Source organism: Macaca nemestrina, chromosome 16 (assembly GCF_043159975.1).
Source record: "Macaca nemestrina isolate mMacNem1 chromosome 16, mMacNem.hap1, whole genome shotgun sequence".
Taxonomy (NCBI): domain Eukaryota; kingdom Metazoa; phylum Chordata; class Mammalia; order Primates; family Cercopithecidae; genus Macaca; species Macaca nemestrina.
Genome location: NC_092140.1, coordinates 47,527,790 through 47,553,704, shown reverse-complemented (window position 1 = coordinate 47,553,704; position 25,915 = coordinate 47,527,790). Strand labels below are relative to the sequence as shown.

Genomic DNA, 25,915 nt, shown 5'->3' with positions numbered 1-25,915 from the left:
GAAAGGATTGGATTGGAAACATAAAAATAGCTTAAAAACTGAAAAGAAGTAGAGTTAACGCATATTTTGAAAGCTTAAACCTTTATGGTTTGAAGAATGAAAAATGCCATTATCAGAAATAAGGAAGTCAGAAAGAGACATCCATTGGGGAAGTTTGGTTGGAACATGGGTTATTTGCCTAAGAATGAATTCAGTAGAAAGATCAAGAACTCTGAGTTAAATATCAGAGTTCAAATTATCCATGATCACATCTTTGTCTACAGGCATGGTTTCTAAAATTATCTGCACATTAGAATCAGCTGGGAAACTGCAAAAATTACTATTGTTGTCCTAGCCCTGGAGATTGTGACTTACTTGGTCTGAGATATGGCCTGGGCTTTGAAATAGTAAAAAGATTCCCAGGTAATTCTAATGTGCAGAGTAGCTTGGGAAACACTGGGCTATGATTTAAACACTTTTAAATCTTTTTACACCTAAATTCCTGAAATGAAAAGATAAATGGATACATCACGAGCTTTAGGGCCTGCAGGTCAGTCCCCAAAGCATGCTTACTATTTGCCATTACCTAGAGCTGAGGAAGAAAGTCAGTCCTGTTTTCTATTATGTAAGAGGAGTTCAGTCAAATAAATTCACTTGCTTTCCACTATACAAATAATTTTAATAATTGATAGGAAATTGTGAGGGAAAAAAAAACTAATTGTTCTTGGTACAAACTGAAATGTGATGTCACTCCTTGCACAAGCTAGCCCAATAAAATGCCTTATGCATTTCATAATGTGTGTCTAACCCACCAAATATAATTCTCTCTCTCTCCATACACACACACACACACACACACACACACACACACACACGATGCAAACTCACGTTTGTAATTTTGGTGAAAGAAGTACCTTAATCACCTAAGTGATTCTTCGTAAGGAAGATAACTACCTCCTTAGGGATATATATGCTCTTCAACTGGGAGAATTCAATGAGATTATAAACAATCAGCTTGATTCTCCCGTTTGCATTCAAGAGAGCAAAGAATGCTCTTGAGATAGAGTCAAAGGTCTCCCTTTCTTTTTTCTAAACAGCATGTAGAATTCCAAGTTATTCAAGAAAACAGAATGACTTAAAACACGTTGTATAAAATTTGAGTGATGTTTTTGCTTCTCCGGTTGTGCTTTATTATATATATTTGTGCTGCACATCAAATAACAAGACAGCGAGAGAGAGAGAGAAAGAGAGGAGAGAGAGAAAACAGAAACAAGGTCTGTCAAACAGGATTTGTAAGTATTTATTGTGCATTTAAAACACAGGTTTTGATTCAGTAGGTCTGGATTGTGGCCTGAGATTCTGCATTTTCACCAAGATCCCTGCATTTTCACCAAGATCCCAGATTTCACTACAAATCTGAGGATGCTTTGTAGTCTATTTTTTCATGGACCACACTTTGAGGAGCAAGATGGTGGACACCTGAAAGAAAACGTTTGTTGCATTCATTGGAGTCATTCCCTTATATCCTTATAGGCAACATAGAAATACCATGCTCAGACACAGAAATAGCATATACACAGCAGGAAAGATGAGGAAAATCATCACATTTTCCTCAAAGGTACAATTAATCATTATTAACAAAGGTTGTTTTACCAGGCATTTGCTTGAGTGAGCCACGAATCTACATATGATTCTGTATGATTTATAAACATATGATTAGATGTCTGGAGGGAAAAGAACAAAACAATTCATTGGCATTAAAAATTTAAATTTAACTGATGCTAGAATTACAGAGTATTTCTCTTTTACACTAGGACTACCAAAGTGACCAATGGCATCCTTTCTGCTGAAATATTTATTTTGTAATATGAAATCAAAATATTGGAATCTCCTCTCATTATGTGTATTTGCAGATTCAAGTGTTTAACCCAGTATATGATGCAAAGCAGCCCATTAAGACAAACACAGTCACTGTTTTATGAAGTAAAGTGAATGATTAAAAAAAAAGAAGAGTGCTCCTGCCGCAGTTTCGTGGTGTGATCAATGGCATTCACCTTCCCCTCTCAGTGTAACCAGAATGTCTATCAAAACCAGAAAACGGAAGGCTTCAGAAGCATTATGTAGCTAAAAAAGGAGACTATTTTACCCATTAGTAATAAATGTACCTGCTGAGCAGAACACAGCTATACCTGAAAAGGTTCCACAATTCTCTTTTGCTTAGCTCTCCCTGCTATGAGAGAACCAGTGTGCTAAAGAGCATTTTGTAAAAGCAAAAGAGTTCATATAATTGACTTTACTGGAATTAGAAGACGGAGTACAGTGTGCTAAACCTGAAGCAGCCCAACTCTATGATGAAGGAAAATTGCACAATTTAATAGCCAGATATAGGAACTGTGAAGTAATAGAAGTAATCAAAGGCTTGGCCATGCTTAAAGGAACAAATCTGTTACTTTTCCTTTTGCTCCAGAAAGGGGACTGCAAGTGGACTATTTGCAGGAAAGTGCATTAACACAGCTTCCTAAATTTGGGTAGTACTTTTATGAAAAGGAGAATTTAGAAAGAGATAAGTATCTTAATGTTGAGGTGTCCTTTGGAAATTTGATTTATGAGTTTCATGATTCTAACTTCTATTTCATGTGAAACAATTAAAAAGAATATATCTAATAATTGCAGTTAATTTTTCCGCCTCTTCTCCTTGGCCTCAGCAAACTTAACCTTCATTAAGAATATCATCTTGCTATACCAAACGCATATTTTCTATAGAAAGGGAACAACCAAGCCATATTTAGGGTGAAAGCATATTAGCCTTTCTTGAACATCTGGTGAAAAGTGAAGTTTCAACAGTAGCAATTTATACATCTGTACCATCTTGGGGGAAATGTGACTTGAGTGATTTAATAGCAAGAAGGAACACTGATTTACAATGCAGCATCCACACAACAACAGCCTGTGAAAATCAAAAGTATTAGGATCATAACCTTGAATGATATTAATAAAACCTTAATATAATCAGAATTCAAGATATGAGAAATATTTTGTAGAGGACCAAAATATTTTTAGCAAGTCCAGAAATTTAAATATGGAAATTATGAGGGTTGAAAAACTGCATTAGAAATCATTTAAATCTTGTCATAACCTGAATCTAGCAGTATTTATAATGATTCAGATGAAGTAGTTGAGCTTTAAGATTACAACTAAATTGCCAGTTAAACACATATAAAATTAATTTCAGTAAAAGGTAAGTATATGTGACAGCTCAATTAGTATGATTCATATACTTCAAAATAATTATACTAGTAAGGTAGACAGTATACCGTCTAGTTTTATTCACATCAAATTTTTCATGCTTTGGTTAGCTTAAACTAACCATGGTATTTTAGAAGAATGAACAATGAACTAGGCTCTTCCACTAACTTTACTAATATAAATATTGTTTTATGTCATTATGCCTCAGTTTTCCCATTTTTGAAATTATTAAAAGTATGAAATCTCCTTTCATTAACCACATAATGCCAGAAAAATTAAATGTCTAAGATTTATTTTAATAAAATAAATGCATAAATTTCTAACTGGAATCTTTTCTGTATTAGCCAATAAAATGTTTTATCAAAATATATTACTGTGGAAAATTCAATAAGCTCTTATTGAAGCTAAGGGAAATAATACTATTAGATGCTATGTAATGTCATTCAAATTTGCTAAGTAAAGAAAGATTGCCTTAAGTCCAATGTTACTATTCCCTACATGTTTTTCAAGAACCACCAAGTTCACTAAAATAAACTAAACATTCTCACAATAAAAAATAATAGAAACTTGGTTCTGAAATTACTTTTTTTACTTATTGTCAGATTCTTCATTTCTCACAGAAACACAACTACATCCCATGACATAGTTTTAAAATCAGTTCAATTCCATAAAACTAATTTTTCTCTATGTCTTCTCTCTATCTATTTTTCTATCCCTCCCTCCTCTCCTCCTTTCATTCTCTGTAAGTCCTCCCCAACCATGGACAAGTGAGAAGAAAAAAAAGTTCATGTTGGAAATACCTTTTACTGTCCACTGATATACTATGAATTTTAATTCAACAAATCCACTCTTGACTTCTCATCTCCTTCACACCTCTCACTTCTCCCATTTCACCAATAACCTACTTTGTGTCATGAATCTCTTATCTTGATTTATGATGTCAGTATTCCCTCAAGCCACTCTATAGGGAGAATAGGCAGATACTTTTAAGTCTTAAATTCCCTCATCTTCCAACGATTTTTTGCATCTCCATAGCATGCTGATTCTAAGCCTTCTGAGGACTTCTCAGGTAGTACTTGCACTTTTTCATGTGCATTTCCTGTGTACTTTCCTGTGCTTTGTCTTGGTTCAGGGCCCCACACTAAGGCAGGCATTGCTGTTCATGAAAATTCCCACTCCCATCACGTTAATTTATTCTTCCTGCTACTTTCTAAAAAGATATCTGCTCACATTACTTTTTTAAAAATGGCAACCTTTTATCTAAAAATGTGTTTTTCAAACTGTAGTGTTTGAAAAGATCATGTTTTAATATACCTGGAGTGTTAAGAAACTGTGTTTTAACATATATCTCAGGTGATTCAAATATAAGTGATTGGGAAACACACATTAGAAAAGTAGTTATAAACCAAAAAGTACACTATATGGATAATAGTGTTGCAGTTTTGACAATTTTGTTTAAATTCAAATGCTGTTGAGAAGACTTAAAGAAGTACCAGGTTCCATAAAGAATCTCTCACTACTTACTGACTCTGTTTCAGGCATTCCAGAGGGGCTGGTGGCAAAAAATTTTGACGAAAGATGCCCCTAACCTGGAAGAATTCCTAATACAATGGGGAAGTAGCTTTTTCTTTAAGTAACTAGTGTAAAATGTGATAATCTAAGAGAGCACCAAAAAAGTACATTACACCTAAGGAATACAGCAAATCACTTCACCATAGAAGTAATGCTTTTAGATGTTTGCATATACTTAAATATGTACATGTGGAAAAAACAATTGAAACAGCCTGAAAAGACTACATTTAACAGAATGAAAAAACAGTTTCTCCTCATGCCAACCCTCAGCCATACCGGTCCTCTGTCATAAAGAGAAGACTGCTCCTGGTTTCCTGTGGATTCTTGGAGAAAGCCTCCATGCATAGTCAGGTACCTACGTCTACTCACTAGAAATTGTCTACTCCTTTCTTCTCAAACTTTTAATACTTTCTTTCCCGACTTTATCCTTAGATGTCAACTTTGCTAACTACCCTGAGAAAGAAGCACCCACATCTATCAGCCAGCTTACATCAGTGTGCATATCCTCAAGCTTTCCTTCTAAGATTGAGTTGTCGATTCTCTTATCCCATTATCTAAGGGCATGCTCTAGATACCTTCCTGAGTCTCTAACTTAAGAACATTGTTTCAGCAATTATCCCCCTGTCCAGTACAAACTATGATTTCTTTTGAATGGATCCTATATATCAGAAAAAAGAAAAAGAAAACAAATTTTAAAAAATCAAAAATCTATTTTAACCCTAAGTCCTACTCCAATTATTGCATTCTTTGCTCTTATTTATAGCAAAAATTTTCAAAATTGTATGATACTTGTTTCTCCCTTTTTGTTTTCTATTCACTTATGAACTCACTCCAATGAGGTTCCTTGCTCATTTCTCATTGAAACCACTCTTGTCTATGTCAATAATGATTTTCCTGTTACTAAATCCAACAGCGAATTCAGAGACCTAGTAACACTTTGTCATCTGTTCCCTTTTTTCCTGAAGTCTCCTAAATTTGTATTGCTACCCTATCGTCTCTTGATTTGTTGATCCATATCCCTCCTCCCTGCTCCAGCTGGATGTCTAAAAGCTTTCTTAAATTTAACATGCCCAAAAGTGTCCTAATTACCTTTCTTCCCAAGCACCAGCCTGTCCACCCTACACTCTCTCATCCCAGGAAATATCACCACTATGGTGTTTCTGAAGTGAAGGCCAAAAACCTTCAATGTGTTGCTTGTTTTTCTCACACATTGCCTGCAATCTGTCAACACCCCATCTACCTTAAAAATCAATTGAAAAACAGTATATTCTCACTATCTCTACTGTCACCACCGTGGTAAAATCTACCATCATCTCAGACCCTTCTTCAATGACCTGTCAAGTCTCAATACAGAACCCAGAGTGAAATTTTAAAAGAAAGGGTAGATAACTGTCATTTCCCTGACTCACCTAGTAATGAAACTGTTAGAATTGTCCAATTTTTATTAACCTACTCTCGTACTCTGATGTCTTGAGAAGCAGATTTGTCAAGCCTTACACTTCAAGACAATACATACTCTTCTTGTAGTACAATGATGATAGTGATGCTATTAAATGTTTCTCAGAAAGCACATTCCCAGTCATGTATATTTTTGACTAGAATCCTAGTTTATTCCTACATAAAACCTGGATGATAACATAATCCTCTGCATAATTGCTTGTGCACCTCAAATTTATACATATTAACAATTAGGATACACATATGGTGTCCATATCTACAAGTATCACTTGGGTAATGAGTTGAACAATGCTGTGAGTATATCTATTTTATAGAAAAACTTTCTAAGCGTTCCTCTATATACTCCCTGAAGGCTTAAATACTTGAAGTTACAGTCATGTCCACAAAGATATAGTCAGGCTGCACCCAAGAAAATGGGGTTAGGAAATAAATTTGGCCAAAATATATTCAAAAGTACTATTCTGGAAGCCTAATGTAAGTAAAAGTGTTTTCTAAAGGGCTAATTTATGCATTTGCATATGTGTGTGATTTTTATAAGTTGTGTGTGTGTGTAGGACCTAATTGGAATTTGAGTTAAAAATATTTCTGTTGCCAGGCTAATATATTTCTTATATATTTATTATTCTGAGACTGAACTGTATCCATTGTATTTAAATCCAGCTAAAATTTTTCATCATACTCCTTCAGAGCTGCTTATAAATTAAATAATTAGATATGCAGTTAGAGTTGACAGTTTAATTTGTTTTAATAAGGGTGGTAACATACCTGTTTGCACAAAAATAAACATTATGCTATGACAAAACCACATTATGCAACCTTGTCAGATAACTTCAAGATACTTTAAAAGTGTATAATATATCAATATTGATTCACAGAAGGCAATTATTGTAGGAAGTAAAGAAGGAAAAAAGAAAGGATGGAAGGGAGAGAGAAAGGAAGAAAGGAATGAAAAAGGACAAAAGAAAGGGATGGAGGAGGGAAGGAAGGAAGGAACAGAAAGAGGGAGGAAGGAAGGGAGGGAGGGAATAACTGCTCAAATCGTAACAAATGCTACAAACTGGATTCATTTTCTCTATTAACTTACAAGCTATCCATGACCCAGTAGATATTGATATTATTTCTTCTATGCCACAGTGTGTTTTAATTATATTATAGTTTTAAAATTATAAAATAGTCCATCAAGGTGTGATTACAGTGCGTGAAAATGTGTCAATTCTGGTATCTCCGGTCGCCTCTTATTTGTACATAGAGCTATGCATTTCTGCATTCTGCAGATTTCTCTATCACTCACGGTTTCCCTCTCCCTCTTACTTTAGTTTCACCCTTTCTCTTTTTTATCCTTCTATCACAGACATTTTATCTGCTGAGTCTGTAACTGATAAAGAAAGCCACCACATTTCATGGACAGGGCCACTTTAGTCATCCTTCAAAGCTAATGGCAGAGTGGTGATACTGTGAATTATACTGTCTGCTTGTCTTTCTAGACTTTTTCCACTTTTAACCATGATCTCTGGTGAATTCTTGAACTACAGAACCAGCTCTACTTCTCTCCTTTTCTTCTCTGTGCTTTGTTTCACAGGAATGATTTTGTTCTTGGTAAGTGCTAAGGAAAGCACTGATTGATGCCACTTCTATATTAGTATAATTGCCTTCGTAATTAAAACAATATGACATGACCTTCCTTGCTAGTTTGAATTGTGACATCTGTAGGTATATATAGACACAGATGAAAAAGAGAAGATAACAAGAAATTAAATTTAAAAACCCAGTGTACCTTAACAGCACTTTTGTATTTAGAATTATATATACCCTTCTGTTGAATTTTAGCATGTATGCACACCTAACACATACTTTGTTGTATTTATCCAGTGCCTGCTCCCTAAAATGTAGGCACTTTTATAAGATGTACTAACTCAATTCCCTAAGTACATTAGTACCAGTTACTAAAATACTCTGGAAATCTGAAAGTGTTGATGCATCTTTGAAAAGTGAAATGTTGCTGAAGAGTATTGGTGACTTATAAAAATCTGGGTCAGTTTAACTTTGAAGAGAAGCTCACCTAAGCAGGACCCCGCTGAATGACATATACAAACACTTCTCTGTTCTCTATCATGAGGTACAAAAAAAACCCTAAAAATGTGAAATGTTATAAATAACTAGAGAAAAAGCCAAGGGGGATGTATGTAACATTGTACAGAACAGACACGAGCTCTGAAATTAAAAAACAAAACAAAAAAAACTTTTGGAAGCTCATATAAGAATTAGCATTAAGGACTGTGTAGACAAATGACTGGGATCAATTCTACCTATTCTTGCTGAGCTAACTTGGACAGGTGTTTCATGTCTCTGAATCTCAACTTTTACAGTTCTGAAATAGAGGCATATAGAAGATCTGATCAGCCGGTGATTTGGAAGAATTTAAAAAAATAAATGCATTGATGTGCACAAAGCACACTAGATGGAAATTATTAAGTGCTCAATAAAAGGCAGCCTTTATTAATGCTGTTTAACTATTAAGATCTGATTAGAAGCAAGTATAGTACTTCTACTGAGCATCTGGGGGAAAGGATTCCTTGTTGTGTAAGCCAGATCACCAAAGAATGCTTGCCTAGAGCTTTAAAAAAAAATTGCTACTTGCACATAAAATCAATCTGTGTTTTCTACTTAATATTTTTAGCTACGGTTTTAAAAGGACTGATCAGTTTGTACATGACTTTTTTCAGGGAGGAGGGATGCAATGAGAAGAGATGATTGTTAAATTGTTACTTTGACAACAAAGAGAATCAATAGTGAAATAAGCAAAAAGACATTCTTAGCAGTTACTTAGCTTCTGTAAGTTTTGCTAAAAACAGTCAATACTATTTAATTGATCTTATGGAGCTTTTTTCTTCAAAAATGATTTACTAAAGGAATCTGCAAAAATGAAAGTTAAGCATAATGTTAATTTCACTTTAATGGATCTCAATTTTCTCAGCTTGTGTATGTGTAATTCTTTGAAATTACCAAAACGTTGACATATGTTTAGCTTAACATTATAATACCTAACACATATATCATATTCTATTTGTCAGACACTATGTGAAACAGCTTGTGATTAATGCATTTAATCATTAATGATGAGACTTTGAAGAAGATACCATTATTACCTTTTTCACATTTGAGGAAACTGAGGCAACAGAGGCTAAGTAGCTTGCTCAAATTTCCATAGCAACTAAAGAATGGAGTTAGAATTTGAACTCTGGTAGTCTAGCTCTCGAGTCTCATGACTCTGCTAGTATCAGAAAAGTATAAAGTAACAGAAGGGAAAGTGTGGGTTATTTGATGATTTCCCAAGATCTGGGTTATTTGGTGGTTTCCCCAAATTACATTTTTTCATGTAACGTTTTTATTCATTGAAAATAGAAATATGGCCGGGTGCAGTAGTTCATGCCTGTAATTCTAGCACTTTGGGAGGCCAAGGCGGGTCTCGGCCTTAATCACTTAAAGTCAGGAGTTCAAAACAAGTTTGGTCATCATGGTGAAACCCCGTCTCTACTAAAAATACAAAAAATTAGCTGGGCGTGGTGGTGGGCACCTGTAATCCCAGCTACTTAGGAGGCTGAGGCAGAAGAATCTCTTGAACCTGGCAGGCAGACGTGACAGTGAGCTGAGTTCGTGCCACCCTACTCCAGCCTGGATGTCAGAGAGAGACTCCATTTAAAAAATAAAAATTTAAAAAAAAAAAAAAGCGGGGGGGCGAGTGGAGAGGGATAGCATTAGGAGATATACCTAATGTAAATAATGAGTTAGCGGGTACAGCACACCAACATGGCACATGTATACATATATAACAAACCTGCACGTTGTGCACATGTACCCTAGAACTTAAAGTATAATTAAGAGAGAGAGAGAGAGAGAGAGAGAGAGAGAGAGAAAATAGAAATGTGGTTCACATTTGTCTGAAAGAAAAACGTAGGTCAGGCGTAATTGCTCATGCCTGCAAATCCCAGCACTTTGGGGGGCTGAGGCGGGTGGATCACTTGAGCAGAGGAGTTTGAGACCAGCCTGGGCAACCTGGCAAAACCCCCTCTCTACATTTTTTTTTTAAATTAGTCAAGCATGGTGACACGCACCACTTGTAGTCCTAGCTTCAGAGGCTGAGGAGGGAGGATCACTGGAGCAAGGAAAGTCAAGGTTGCAGTGAGCCATGTTCATGCCACTGCACCCCAGCCTGGGTGACAGAGTGAGACTCTATCTCAAAACAACAACCACCACCAAACTCATCCATATTATAACAATTTGTTCTTTGGATTGTCTTACTTGAAGTTATTGACGTTGGTGACTATGTATTAATATTGAAAGTGATTCCAGATGTCTCATCTTTGAAAATCGTTTTTTCCCAGTTAAGAGTTTTGTATACAAGTTTTATGGTTTAAGCATCCAAGCCTGTTTTTATTTTAGAATCTTCTAAAACTTACAAAGCACGGAAAGAAAGAAAAGAATATAAGCATCAAGCATTTATATATTCTATATTGTAAAGTAAGTAATATATATGCTGTTAATTCAATGAAACACTGAATCTTCTCCTAAAGGATGAAAGTTCATTTTTTAATTATATTTGGTACTTTATGATTTGTAGTTATATTTATTCCATTTAAAAACTAATGTGTGATAACTAACATGTAAAACCTTCTTATTACATTATATAAATTTTATATCTTTTATGGATTGATTTGCAATAGGTATCCCAGGAATCTCAGTTGACAGTTGGAGTTTCACATATAATTTAAGATATTAAACACTGGCAGTGGCAGTTTATTCAAACTTTTTTGGAGACTTCACAGTGATGCTAAATCTTACAAAAGAAGTAATAAACTTTATGATTATTATCTATATGACAATGTTTAAGGTGATCTCGGTCATGATGTTAATAAAAATCAAAAGCAAACACAGAAAAAAATGAAAAAAATAGCAGGGAATGGGAATTGATCTATCGATATTTGCTATGCTTACTTTCAATAACCTTTCTAGTATAAATATGAATTATAAGTTAATAACAATAAAACTATATGTTCTTTTTCTTCATTTCCATTGGTATGTGTATGCTTCTGTGCATGTTCGCACACAATCCACTTAGTAACATATGCTAGAATTCTTACAATAAATACTACTAGTAGATGCATACTGGAACCTAACATGTATATCTCTATTAAAATTGTATCAATAACTACCGAATAATGCATTTATTAGGACTCATGATACAATGTAACTAGTAATTTACTACATACAATGTGATAAATGACAAAAGATGAGCCCTTCAGGATCACTTTGTACATGTCATTAGCAATTCACTTCACATTCTTACCTATACAAAATATCTTAAACCACTTAACAGCTTTCTAAAGAGAGCTAAAGCTCAAGTTATTAATATCTTTATTTAAATGTAGATCTCGTCTTCTCCTTGGGGACTAGTAAAGCTTCTTTCATAATGCTACAAGGAAAAAAACAAATTTTGAAGGAACATATCTGGCTCTCTGTCTCCTGTGGATATGCAGGTCTCTGTATGTTTGTATAAGTTTGACATTATCAAACAACAGTGCCTTGAACAGTTGTCTTAATAAAAGATATAAAACTCCTTAATTCTTTGATCTTGATATGTATATAGCAAAAATAAACTTTTAATTTCTATTTAAAATTTCCAAAATCAAAATGTTTTCATTCACTTAGCTTTGTTTAATGTCAGCATTTAAGGAAATTGACTATGAAAACAAATGCATTCAATATACTATTATAAACCTAGACATAACTAACCTATGAATATTGTCATCATCATGACTAAATTTAGTCAACTCACACATTTACATCCATGTCTCATTTTGACTTACCTGTCTGCATGGGTAAGCCACAGTGTGAATTAGAAAACACAACTGCATGGCACAAAGAACACAAAGATTGTCTCCGATTAATAAAACAGCTCTTATTTCTCTGGGTTTATACCGGTATCTGTTTTGAGGACAGAATTTCAATGGATAAAATGAAGAAACCATAGAAAAACAGATAAATTCACTTCTTCCATCTAATATACTGATCTGAAGCAAGGTACAATAGATGGAGCTATGACTAATACATGGCATAGTAGCTATCCAATAAATATCTGTCAGATTAAAATTATGAAAGTTATATGTAGTCAATATTACAAAAAAGCCTTTGCTATTATTACAAGACATTAAGTAAACTAAAAATCATTTAAACTATTATATGAAATATATCATAATATAAACATTAATAATGATTAATGGTTTATGTTGATAGTTTATTATAATTTTAAAACATAAAACATAAACTTACAGTTTAATATGTGTACATAATATATTGATAAAATCATTTCAATGACTACAGTTGAAACTTAAATGGTTGATATGTCATGGCTCTTACCACTATCACTGAGCCATCAAGTGCTTCTTAGGTTGGGAGTCACTATAACCTATTCTCTCTCTTTTTCTTCCAAATTTGAAATTCCAGAGTTCTTAAATTTTGGTCGCTAAGGTTTCCGTCCTTAGTGCTAATGAATTCTGAGGTGGAGCAGAAGACATTACCTAGAGTCTCCTTGAATGAGTTTCATTGTCCCAAGAATAATTGACAGTGTGTCTACAGCTGCAATTTTCTCTATGGGTTAATGTTATCTTGGGACACTCTGTCACAAGAGACAGGTTAAAAATATATAACCAATCCAATTGGATGATGTACAAGGACTTCCAGATTGGTAGAAGAGGTTAGTTATATAAAATTTCTAAGAAAAAGAAATCACTGAATATAATGACACTCTTTTCTCATTATACAAGTGCTATGTGCTCACAGCATAGAGGAAAGCATTTGTTGTTGGTTGTAGAGACTATCTAGATACAAGATTAGCAAATATCTGCCAGTTTTGCTAAAAGAGACCATATGTATGAAGCACACTTGCTGGCACATAGTAGATGCACAAAGTATGTTAATTACCTTCTTACAGTCCTGCTGTCACTGTGACCTAAAGATAGCTTTGCAGAAAATATGTTTCCTTATAAGGATTTTCATTATGATATTTTACTACATACTATTGAATTCATAAACAATAACTTAAAACTTCTATATTTTTGTATATAAGGTGCCATATTCTCATATGTAAGAACTTATCCATTCTGAGACCAACCATTTGGAACTAACATACTATTTTTTGCAACTTTCCAATTTTTCATTCACAAATGTATTCTTTTCCTCATTTGTCTTCCCCCTTCTCCCTTTCACAATATTTTCTTATCTTTATCTTTCCTATGCCCACACAAAGTAGAGAAAAGAGAATGCAATAAACATGTATTTGATATGAATTCTATTTAGTAATGCACCCTCAAAATGGTCTCCTGTCAGGAGAGAATAATATTTAGCTCACCAATGAAGACACACAGTTGCATGCCCAGAAAGGGAGATATAAGACCTACTTTTCTCTAAAAAAAAAAACTGCAAACAATTGTTTGATGTGAATATTGCCACAAAGCATTCACAACCACATTGCCTTTCACTGTATCTCTTCTACCTATCTCTAAATTCTGACTCCAGAATTCACCTCTAAGTCTCTTCCTTAACTTAGCTCTGTCTTCTGATTTGTCCCTTGGCCTTTATCTTTTGTTGTTCTTCGAGTTAACTCTGTTTTTTCATGGTTTTAGGTTGAATGTTGTTTCTTACTCTTTCAGCCTTCAGCCCTCACCATTGTGCCCCTTCCTTGCTGAGAACTGGGTTCTCTTTCTCTCTTTGAAGGTCTTGTTAAATCTTCTCTAAGACAAATGCCCTAGAATCATACCTGACCTCACTTATAAGACCTCCATATCCTTATAAAACCCAAAAGTTTGTTTATTGTTCAAGTTTTTCTGATGTATCCTAGAAGTTTGTTTTGTGATTGTTCATTATTAGTTACAAATCCAAAGTGTCACCACCACTTATCTGAAGGCTCCTCCCTCAACAGGAAAATTACATTAAAAAAAAACACTAAAATATTATATGATGTTACTAATACACAAATTATTAGACTTCATTACATAGAGATAGATAAAAGATTATTTTCTTATAAAGAGAATTGCTAGTAGAATTACTTTTATATATGACATGTTTCAATCTTGTTACCCCATTTGATGATTTGCAGTCTTAATTAACTGTAACTGTATTAAATTATCATCAGATTAAAAACATTAATATAATTTTAAGTAAATGAGAAAGATGAGTATACATTCTCAATAGTGGAGATGAGTTATATTCCCAATGTTTTAAAAGGTTACAATAATATTTCTGTCACAAAGTGAACACAATGTATAATTTTGACATGTCCACACGTTAAAGCCCAGCAAACTGGATGCTTGTCTCTCTTCCATGTCATCTAAGAAGGGAAATATCTTCTCGTGTATAAGTGACATTGTTTTAATATCACAAACCAGGAGTGTTATCAGGAGGCTAATATTCAAAAATATTGTCAGGAAGGGAGGTATAATGTTAACATGATGGTACTAATGTTACTTCAACCCTCAGCTTGTCAAATGAATAGCTCTGTAGAAACATTGCTTCTTAAGATGTAAAGATCCTTAGGCCATACTCAGTTAAATATGTAGGTGAATTATCATTATGAATAATTCATTTTTGTTAACTCTTCTAAGTTTTTATTCAATGATATGAGTTATAGAGTGACTAATCCAATAGTCATTTTACTTAAACAATTAATAAGGCTATTTCACTTATTTTAGTCACTAGGCGGAATGCAGAGTAGAAATGTTGACATTAAGAGACTAAGCAATTCAATGTGCGTGTATGCCTAATGAGACAATATGACAAGACCACACATTTTATTAGGAAAGTTGTGTTAAGAGCATGTATTCTAGAGTCAGACATACCTGAAGGGTTTGGAGGCCGCTTATTTAGTGATATGGCTTGGGCAACTTATTTTCTGAAACTCAGTTTGCTCACCTATAAAACTGAATAATAATATCTAATTAATAGGATTATTGTGAAGACTAAATGGGATCACACACATTCAAGCACTTGGCATGTATATTATAAATGTAAACCTCATTGTAGGCTATGATTATGGTCTTTCATGTGAATTTATGCTTACCTAAATTATATGATATTTGAGATGAACTGTGGATAAGTTATAGATATTAAAAGACGGCAATCCAACAGACATTTTGGGTTTGAATTACTTCAAACTTACTGGCTGTATGGTATTAGGCAAATTGCTTTGCCTCTCTGTGTCTTTGTTTTCTTGTTAAAAAGGCAGAGATAATAACACCTAACTCTGAGAGTGTTTGTGAAGATTAACATAATTAATATGTAAGACACTTATAGTGCCTGGCATATTAAGTTTTCTACAAAAGTTGATGATTATTGTTATCAATATAAATCATGTGCAAATCATAGTCGAATCCACATCCCACAGGGATTAGCTTCAAGAAAAGATAAGGTGATAAAAATCATGCTTTATCTATCCTCATCCTCTTAAATTGTACAAACTTGGCTTACTTTGCATAAACTCATAATTCTCTTCAGGATGATCTCAGATGATCATGATACTCTACCAAGGTGTGATTATGAGTACAGGCGTGCCTCTTTTTATTGTATTTTCCCTTACTGTGCTTCCCAGATGCTACATTTTTTTACAAATTGATAGTCTGTGGCAAGCCTGCATTGAGCAAGTGTATCGGCACCATTTCTGCAGCAGGATGTGCTTACTTCTGTCTCTATGTCACATTTTGTTAATTCTTGCAACATTTTAAATGTTTGGTGCATTATTATTATCTCTGTTATGGTGATCTGGGATTGGTGACCTTTGATGTTACTGTTGTCAGAATTTTGGAGGACCACAAGCCACACTCATATTAGACAGTGAACTTAATAAATGTTGTGTGGGTTCTGACTGCTCCACCAACCAGCCGTTCCCCAGCCTTTCTTTATTTCTTTGGGCCCTCCTATTCTCCAAAACAAAGCAATATTGAAATTAGGCCAGTTAGTAAATCTACGATGGCCCTTAAGCGATCATATAAAAGGAGGAATCACAAGCCTCTCACTTTAAATCAAAAGCTAGAAATGACTGTGCTTACTGAGGAAGGCATGTTGAATGCTGAGGCCGGTAAAAAGCTAGACCTCTTGTGCCAAATAATTAGCAAGTTATGAATGCAAAGGGAAAGTTATTGAAGGAAATTAAAATTGTTACTCCAGGGAACACACAATTTATTTTAAAAACTGAAACAGGCCTATTGCTGATATGGAGAAGGTTTTAGTTGTCTGGTTAAAAGATCAAACTGGCCACAACTTTTCTTTAAGCCAAAACCTAATCCAGAGTTAAGCCCTAATTCTCTTCAATTCTATGAAGACTGAGAGAGGTGATAAGCCGCAGAAGAAAATTTTGAAGCTAGCAAGTATGTGCTCATGAGATTCAGGGAAAGATGTTTTTATAACATGAAAGTACAAGGCGAAGCAGCAAGTGCTGATGGGGAAGCTGCAACAAGTTAGCCAGAAGATCTAGCTAAGATAATTGATGACAATGGCTAAATTAAAAAACAAATTTTCAATGTAGATAAAACAGCCTCTGTTGGAAGAAGATGCAATCTAGGACTTGTATAGTTAGAAAGGAAAAGTCAGTGCCTGGGTTCAAAGCATCAAATAACAGGTTAACTCTCTTATTAGGGGCGAGCACAGTTAGTGACTTTCTGTTAAACCAATGGTCACTTAACATTCCAAAAATCCTATGGCCCGTAAGAATTATGCTAAATCTACTCTGCCTGTGCTCTAGAAATGCAACAAGAAAGCCTGAATGAGAGCATATCTTTTGACAGCATGGTTTAGTGAATATTTCAAGCCCAACATTGAGACTCTGCTCAGGAAAAAAACATTCCTTTCCAAATATTACATATTACTGCTTATTGACAATGTATGTGATTATTCAAGAGCTCTGATTGAAATGTAGAAGCAGATTAATGTTTTCATGCCTGTTAACAAAACATCCATTCTGTAGCTCACGGATTAAGAAGAAATTTTGACTTTCTGGTCTTATTATTTAAGAATTACTTTTCATAAACCTAGATCTGCCAGACACAGTGTCTGATGGATCTGTGATGGATCTGTGAACACTAAATTAAAATCTTCTGGAAAGAATTCACCATTATTGATGCCATTAAGATCATTTGTGACTCATGGGAGGAGGTCAAAATACTGAGAATTGAAGCCAGCTGGACTTCCTGGATCAAGTGGGGACTTGGAGAACTTTTCTGTCTAGCTAGAGGATTGTAAATGCACCAATGAGAGCTCCGTGTCTAGCTAAAGGATTGTAAATGCACCAATCAGCACTCTGTAAAAATGGACCAATCAGAGCTCTGTGTCTAGCTGAAGGATTGTAAATGCACTAATCAACACTCTGTAAAAATGCACCAATCAGCACTCTGTAAAATGGACCAATCAGCACTCTGTAAAAGACCAATCATCAGGACATGGGCAGGGACAAATAAGGAAACAAAAGCTGGCCACCCCAGCCAGCAGTGGCAACTTGCTCAGGTCCTCTTCCACACTATGGAAGCTTTGTTCTTTTGTTCTTCACAATAAATCCTGCTGCTGCTCACTCTTTGGGTCCGCACCACCTTTAAGAGCTCTAACAGTCGCCACGAAGGTCCGCGGCTTCATTCTTAAAGTCAGTGAGACCAAGAACCCACCAGAAGGAACAAACTCTGAACACAATACCAACAGTAACAGGAGTGTGGACAATGTTGATTCCAGCTCTCACAGATTACTTTGAGAGGTTCAAGATTTTAGTGGAGGAAGGAACTGCAGATGTGGTGGAAATAGCTAGAGAACTAGAATTAGAAGTGGAGCCTGAAGATGTGACTGAACTGCTGCAGTCTCATGATAAAAATTTAAACAGATGAGAAATTGATTTTTATGAATGAACAAAGAAGGTGGTTTCTTGAGATAGAATCTACTCCTGGTGAAAATACTGAGAACATTGTTGAAATAACAAGAAAATTCTAGAGTAGTACACAAACTTTGTTGAAATAACAGTGGCAGGTTTTGAGAAGTTTGATTTCAATTTTTAAAGAAGTTCTACTATTGGCAAACTGCTGTCAAACAGCATCATATTCTACAGAGAAATCTTTCTTGAAAGGTAGAATCAGTTAATGCAACAAATATCTTTGTTGTCTTATTTTAAGTAATTGCTTGCAAATCAAAACCACAATGAGATACCATCTCACACAAGTTAGAAAGGCAATCATTAAAAAGTCAGGAAAGAACAGATGCTGGAGAAGATGTGGAGAAATAGGAACACTTTTACACTGTTGGTGGGAGTGTAAATTAGTTCAACCATTGTGGAAGACAGTGTGGCGATTCCTCAAGGATCTAGAACCAAAAAATACCATTTGACCGAGCAATCCCATTACTGGGTATCTAATCAAAGGATTATAAACCATTTTACTATAAGGACACATGCACACACATGTTTATTGCAGCACTGTTCACAATAGCAAAGACTCAAAACCAACCCAAATGCCCATCAATGATAGACTGGATAAAGAAAATGTGACACATATACAACATGTAATACTATGCAGCCATAACAAAAGATGAGTTCATGTCCTTTGCAGGGACATGGATGAAGCTGGAAATCATCATTCTCAGCAAACTAACACAGGAACAGGAAACCAAACACCTCATGTTCTCACTCATAAGTGGGAGTCGAACAATGAGAACACATGGACACAAAGAGGGGAACATCACACACTGGGGCCTGTCGGGGGATGGGGCGGTTAGGGGAGAGATAACATTAGGAGAAATACCTAATGTAGATGACGAGTTGATGGGTGCAGCAAACCACCATGGCACATATATATACCTATATAACAAACCTGCACATTCTTTACGTGTACCCCAGAACTTAAAGTATAAAAAAGGAAAGAAAATAAAAAAAAAAGAAACTGCCATGGCCACTTCAACCTTCAGCAATCATCACCCTGATGAGTCAGCAGCCCAGCAACATTGAGGCAATATCCTCTAACAGAAAATAGATTACAACTTGCCAAAGGTTCAGATGATTCTTAACATTTTCTGGCAATAAAGTATTCATAAATTAAGGTATGTACATTTTGAGACATAATGTTGCACACTTCATAGACTACAGTGTAATTAATGTAAACATAACTTTTATAATATATGCACTGGGAAGCCAAAAAATAGTATGACTTGCTTTATTGTGATATTTGCTTTATTGCAGTAGTCTGGAACTAAACCTGCAAAATCTCCAAGATATGCAGATAACTATATATTGTAATTTAAAACATCTGTGTTATTAAACCATGTAAACAGCACAGCACAATGTTGAATTTATTCAGTTAGTTGTAGATCTAATTACAAATATTCTGTCTTTGAGAAAATAATTGACAATCATAATCTACCTCTTGCTACCCAATTTCTTAAATTAAGCAAAATCTAAAATTCCTACATCTGTAAGAGGTTTGTTTGAAAGATATCCAAAGCAAAATCATTAACAACAATACTTCAGAAAACACTGAATAAAAATCATAAGTCCTGACACAAACACACACACACACACAAAATACACACTCAATCAATCAACAGTGAAAAATAAAACACAAATTCTAAGTTCTTTAACCCAGTGTGTTGACCAGAAACCATAAACTCTATTGTTGGGCACCTTTCATTTTTGCAGATGGAGAGGGAGTTTATTAGTGTGGGATGGTCTCAGGCACATGTAACAGTATCAATAGAATTGTAACTGTAGCCGAAGCCATCAAGGCATTCATATCCCACATAGCTGGAGATAGGAAAAACAATGGTGGAGCTGGGTCTCAAAAATGTCCTCAAGAGCCAGTCGCTTTCTTCTTTTCACTCTGCCATTTTTGGCAGTTGGCCTTTTAATCTAACATTTGTCATTTCCGTCTCCCAATGTGGCTACTGCCGCTCCAGGAATAACATCTGAAAGCAGCCTTAGCCACTGCTGTCTATGAGGGAGAAAGCACACTTTTCAGGACATGCAGGCCCCTCTGTAGGAGACTTCTCATGTTGCTCTAATCTGAAGTGGGTCACTCTACCACCCTTAGCTGCAGGAAAGCTGAGAAATTAAGTGCCTCAAAAAATAGAACCAAATTGTCATGATGGGTTTAAACAACACACCATTTATCACATGATGCTAGACTTACTGCTACCCCAAATACAATCAGTCTCTGAAAGCAAGGAAAGGAGGCACATCCCGGGAGAGCTATTGGTTGGACAACTCTAAGTATTGTATCTACAAAAAGTAGTTCTTTCATCAGCATCAGCAGTGTTTTTAATTTCTATAACATGATTTACTTCAGTTTTATGTATTCTTTATTTTGATCTCCCCTATATTTGGTTAATTCTGATCATTCTCCAATACTGTGATATAAACATTATTCATACTTGTAACAACGTCAATCTAGAAATCCAGCCTTCACCACTGGGATAAACAACGTGAAATAAGTTTGAAGCTTTGTTTCATGATTTTAACAGAACAAATGGTCCTGTGGTAACCTTTTTCTAAGGGCCTCTGGCTGTTTCTCCTGGCCTTTGCTGCCCACTTCCTCCTACACATACTAAGCCCCACCGTGCTTTGCTTTGGAATTCATGGACACCGCAGAGAGTTTTTGCTACTGGGAAGAATGTATGCCAAATGATTGATGCTAGAAAAAAATATTCTTTGTGACTCATGTTCTAAAAAGTCTACAATCTATTTTGGAAATTGTTAATTCATCGGAACTGCGCAGAAGAGATGAGCAGTTATATCTGTATGTTTGGCCTTGAAAGTGTTTATTACTTTCTCTGATTAGAGGAATTACACAGAATTAGCTCTTTCTGCATTATATGCACTTTTTGTTTTATAGGAAACAAGCATATACTGACACAGGAATTATGGATTTGTATATTATGGCTAGAGAAGGGAATATTTGTGTCAGTATCTTTATTTCAACGGACAATAGAGGTGAGAAAACTAGAGTCAAATTTATCACAACCACACCTTCACCAATACAACAATGTCCTGAAATGTAGGGTGAAGGAAGTTCCTATTATGTCAACAACAACTTGGAGACATGAAGTGAGTGTGAAACATGGGAAAATTATCACCATGAGTGTCTACTTATTTGAGTGTACACATAGAAAAGTAAATAAAACTCATTTTGTTAAAAGGAATACTCTTTCGGTATTCCTTTGCTATTTGTGCTTCTAACAGGAAATGGCAGCAGGATGTTATTGATAGGGAAGTGCTGGGAAGGGAAGAGCATGGTCCCTTTAAATGATATCGAAGTGGAGGAGAGAAGTGCTGGGTAGAGGAGGGCATGGTCCCTGGCTAGGGCTCCACCGCATGGACCTAGGTGAGAACAGGTATTTCCTGCTCAAATGTTGCATTTCCCAAGACCACCCTGGCCTGCCACACCCCCATCCTGGGCCTACAAAAACTGGAGACCCCTAGCAGGCAGACATAGAAAGGGCTGGACATCAAGAGAAGCGGATGGGTAGAAGAAGAGACAAGCTGTTGTAAGGCAATAGGACATCAACGGGAGCACCCCCACATGCCTGAAAGCCATCAACCGGCAGGACAAGGCAGAGTTTGGCGGGAGCACTTGGAGGAGAGCCCTGAACACCAAGAAGCCAACTCCAGGGGAAACCCATCTCCTTTATGGCTCCGCCATCTGCTGAGAGCTACTTCTACTCAATACAACCTTGCACTTATTCTCCAAGCCCATGTGTGATTGGATACTTCCTCTATACCAAGGCGAGAAACCCTGGGATACAGAAAGCCCTCTGTCCTTGTGGCAAGGAAGGAGGTTTAATTGAGCTGGTTAACACAAGCTGCCTATAGATGGCAAACTAAGAGAACACCCTGAGACACACGCCCACTGGGGTTTCAGGAACTGTAAACACACACCCCTAGATACATACTGCCGTGGGGTCAGAGCCCCACAGCCTGCCCATCTGTATGCTCCCCTAGAGGTTTGAGCAGCCAGACACTGAAGAAGTGAGCCACCCACATCACACACCATGCGAGGGGGATAAAAGAACTTTTCCCATTTCATTATTTTTACCTGGTATACCTTTCATAAAGTACCCTAAATTCGAGATGGAAGAGTAGATTCTAGAATAGCATATTTCTAGCAGTATTAAACAGTTTATATGATTAAACTACAGTTTCCTAGCTGCCATTGATATTGAGAAAGAAACTCTAACACAGACCCCTGTATGAGATGGTTATTCAGTGCCAGGTGCATTTTATGATCACACAAATATGTACGTATAATGAGAGAGCGCTAGCTTCACGCCATGGGAAAAGTGGGCTATCTGAATTCTTATGTGACTGGATTCAAACTCTGCCCTGGGAACATCACTTAACTCCTCTGAGACTTTGTTTCCCTATCTGTAGAATAAAGATAATTATGTGAATACCTCTATGGCTTGTTGTAAAAATCAAATAAAATAAAACATGTAAGAATGCTTTGTAAAATGAAGCAAACTCTACAAATACTTGTTATGAAATAAAGGATGTATAGATATACACATGTACCCTTTAAAGTTCGCCCTAGTATTAAAAATAAAATGTGCCTGCAATTTTTGTTATTTATGTGTTCACAAAATCAATTTTAAAACACTGATATCTGTCACTTTTTTTTCCATTTTGCAAGCAAGTGAAATAGAAAGGTGGATGATAAATTCTAAGGTGTTCAGTAGTGACAGTTAAACAGTATTCTTGAAAACTTGAAGCATAGCTTAGGGAAAATTTAAAACCACTTTCGTTTTCTGTTTGTTTCTTTAAAGAATAGAATATTATGCCACGGAAACGTGTCTAAGGCTGTTGGAAAACCTCATCAAGGCTAATTTCCTTCATAGTTTTTTCATGTACTAATTGCTATAAAATTTACCTTGAAAGGTTTATACATTATTTCTTGATATTTATAAGCATTCTATGTAAGAATGAATTATTCTGAGACTATTGACCATTAAGTTAATAAAATCATATGCTGGATTGTTTAAATTAATATTTCTTACAGGAATTATTTCGTGTATATATCTACATCAGTCAGTGAGGTCTGGATTCAGATTTAACAATATTAAATAAGACTTGGTCCTTGCATTCAGTTTATATATTCAAGGGAGAAAAAAGAAACGCACCAGAAAGGTATACATGTATGTGTATATATGCATATGACAAAATCATATATAGAGACATAGAGACTTATGATAATACATAATTTATTATAAATTTATTTTAACTAATAAAGTATTCTTCAACTCTATTATTTCATTTTATTTATTTATTTTTTGAGACTGAGTTTCGCTCTTGTCACCCAGGCTGGAGTGCAATGGAGTGTTCTCGGCTCATTGCAACTTCGGCCTCCTGGGTTCAAGGTTCAAGTGATTCTCCTATAGCTGGGATTACAGACATGCACCACCACGTCCAGCTAATTTTTATATTTTTTTACTAGAGACGGGGTTTCACCATGTTGGCCAGGCTGGTCTCAAACTCCTTACCTCAGGTGATCCACCCGCCTTGGCCTCTCTAAGTGCTGGGATTACAGGTGTGAGCCACTGTGTCGGGTACAAATCTTTTATTTTTAACACAACATATTAAAAGATGTTATCATATACAATATGCATGATACAAGTCAAGTCTAGTTTTTAAATAATATCAAAATTTCTCAACTTTAGAGAGGACTAAAGAGTTTCAGTTGTGGCCAGGTGCGATGGCTCATGCCTGTAATCCCAACATTTTGGGAGACCAAGGCAAGAGGATCATTTGAACCCAGCAGTTTGAGACCAGACTAGGCAACATGGTGAGACTCCATCTCTACAAAAAAAAAAAAAAAAAAAAAAAAAAAAAAAAAAAAAAACCACAAGAAAAACAATTAGCTAGGCACAGTAGCACACATCTGTACTCCCAGCTCCTGGGAGTTGGGGATGGTGCTGAAGTGGGAGGATTGCTTGAGCCTAGGAGGTCAAGGCTTCAGTGAGCTGTGATTGTGCTGCTGCACTCCAGCCTCAGTGACAGCTAGACCCTCTCCCCCGCCAAAAAAAATTAAATAAAACAAATTAGCCAGGCATAGTGGCATATGCCTGTAGTCCCAGCTACTTGGGAGACTGAGGTGGGAAAATGACTTGAGCCCAGAAGGTTGAAGCTACAGTAAGCTATGATTGTGCCATTGAGGACAGAGTGAGATGCTATCTCAAAAAAAAAAAACAAAAAAAACAAACAACAACAACAAAAAGTTTTATTTGAGTTTCACTATTTATTCAAGTTTAGATACGTAATACGCATGGTCTCATAAATTAAAATTTGCTTATTTTTCATACTTCTAATTTAAGGATAACCACACTATATGTTGTACTGGTTGTCCCAAATAATAAAGAGGCAATCTGGCTAAAGGTTTATGTCTATTGTATGAGATTGGTACTGACAATACGTGTGGCCAGAAAAAGCTCGTAGTGTATCACTGGAATTTTAGTGGGTAGTGCAATTTCAGAAGTGACCTAGAGAATGCATACCTGCCACTAAATGTACTTCATTAAAAAATTCTATGGAACCATTGATGGTGTGCATATACATAATTTTTTTCACATGACTAGTGAGTTTAACAATTAATTACATTTAACTTGTCTGTATTATAGATTTTAAAAGGATCATTTAACATATCACCATATGTTCTCTTTTATAGTAACATATCAAAATAACAATAAATATATGCATTTGCAAGTGTTTTGACAATGATTCTCTTGTTTTGCCAGGATGCAGTGCTATAGATTTCCATTGTGGATCAAGCTGTACTTTGAATAGGTAAATAATACAGGCTCTCAATATCAACTGAGTATATGCTTGATGTTGTTCCATAAATTGCAATGTACAAAAGTATATAGGTGACTTGCAATAATTCCTCAAAGCATTATCTAAGTCTGTGCACATCATATCTAGGATAAAAGAACAATTCCCACTTTTTTAGGGAGGCTTAATTTATAGCTATTAATTTACTAGAAGTACATATATGTCCATCACTAAATTTCTTTATATGGATTTTTTGTTATAGTAATTGTTTCTATAAATTTAATATAGCACTGAATATTTATAGTATTGCTATAGTAACAACTCTTCCATCACTTGCCAAACTTACTTTGTCAATGTCCATATAATATTTGCAATATTATATGTACATCTTTAAATGTTGTAAAATGACTTGTATGAATAATCAAAATGTTCTATCCCTATGAAAAATGAGCTACCACTTCAAATCCCTATCAAGTATGGTTTTATTGGGTGAATTTTAGAATCATACCTGAAAGTTTCCCCTCATCTCTATTACCAACTCCACTTTTTAGTTTTCCTGAGTTAATCTGATGGATAATTCAAGCCAGATGCAATGAAGACTAAGGATCTATGGAATGAATTTGACTATGTAAGCTTGTAGAGCAGGATCAGTGAACCTTTGGATGAGAACCAGAAGATATCTCACTCTGGGAAGATACTGCAGAAATCTGTGTTGCAGAGTTCACCATCAGCACTGAGTCCTCAAATGGACGAGACATATGGAGTAGAACCACAGCTTTCCTGGTGTAGAGCCATACACAGCATCCAACATGTTTTCATGGTTGAGAACTT

General features: G+C 35.5%; 1 protein-coding gene and 1 long non-coding RNA gene across 9 annotated transcripts in view; both read right to left on the bottom strand.

The window, feature by feature from the left end:
• The window catches only part of LOC105489946 (protocadherin 9), a 944,009-nt gene that overhangs the window by 174,889 nt on the left and 743,205 nt on the right, over window positions 1-25,915 (bottom strand). The gene's annotated exons all lie outside the window — the stretch shown is intronic.
• LOC139359184 (uncharacterized) overlaps window positions 1-25,915 on the bottom strand; it is a 103,952-nt gene that overhangs the window by 45,159 nt on the left and 32,878 nt on the right. Inside the window, exon 1 of the long non-coding RNA XR_011615022.1 lies at window positions 1-25,915. This exon is cut by the window's left edge and continues 21,571 nt beyond it; it is cut by the window's right edge and continues 32,878 nt beyond it. This is a non-coding gene — a long non-coding RNA (uncharacterized lncRNA).